Consider the following 1169-nt stretch of genomic DNA (forward strand, 5'->3'; position numbering starts at 1 on the left):
CTTTGAAGCATGAAGAATGTGTACCGGATCTTGGCAGAGTTTTGAATTCTTTAAAACACTAGTTTGCTGGGGCAATAGTCTGACAATGCAGACATAGAATTATTTAAATGCATCAATAACTTAACATTGATTTTTTTTTTTTTTTTGCCGTTGAATAGACGCAGGAGTGGCTGTGTGGTAATTAGTTCGATTCCTTCACTACTGTGTGGATGCGATTTTACTTCGCTGCTGCAGTCACGTCGCTGTACAAGAAAGTCGTGAATTATTGAGGCACAACTACAAGGTAGTGAGTTCGATTCCCTGACCGGCCTGCGTGTTGTATTTTTGAGCAGGATACTCTATTTCACGTTACTCTAGTCCATTCAGCTGTCGAAATGAGTTGCAACGTCACTAGTGCCAAGCTGTATCATCCATTGTATTTTCATTTGATAACATCGGTGACGTGGACAGGGGAGTTTGTTATGCATGGGTGACTGCTGGTATTACATAACCAAACATTCCTGTATTTGTGCCACAAAGAAAAACCTTCTAAGCACCATCTCCTGCCCATTTATGACCGAAAGCGATCTTTACCATTTTTGATATGGAAATATGTAAAAATCCTATAGTCCATCAGTTTCCTCAGATATCATTACATGAAGGCACCATCGACCAAATGAATGTTTTAGGATACATTCATCTGAACATGTCATAATATGTAAGTAGACTAGACACTTAGAACTTTCAGATGAAGTGCACTGTCCGTTCTATAAAAAAATATATCAAAATAAAAGTAAGATAATACCGACTGGAATGTATCTTACAGATCAAAGCATTAAACGCAGAACTATCATTATGCATTTAATGATTTCATTTGGTGGAAATAGCAGAAAGAGAAAACTCTTAAAATATTCACATTCTATATACATCTTCCCTTACCTCCTACAATCCCATCAGAACCACGCATTCAGTATGATGGGAGAGTAGACACATTAAAATGAAAACACCCTTGTTGTTACACAAGCATGAATTGCATAAATAAAGGATATTTATCCGCCAATGATGTGTTTAAGTACTCATTCTCACTGTTCAGAATTAGCGTGATTATGTATGTATACACACACACACACACACACATATATATATGCACGTATGTAAATGTGTATATATATATATATATATATATATAT

This window comes from Octopus bimaculoides, chromosome 12, assembly GCF_001194135.2.
Source record: "Octopus bimaculoides isolate UCB-OBI-ISO-001 chromosome 12, ASM119413v2, whole genome shotgun sequence".
Classification (NCBI taxonomy): domain Eukaryota; kingdom Metazoa; phylum Mollusca; class Cephalopoda; order Octopoda; family Octopodidae; genus Octopus; species Octopus bimaculoides.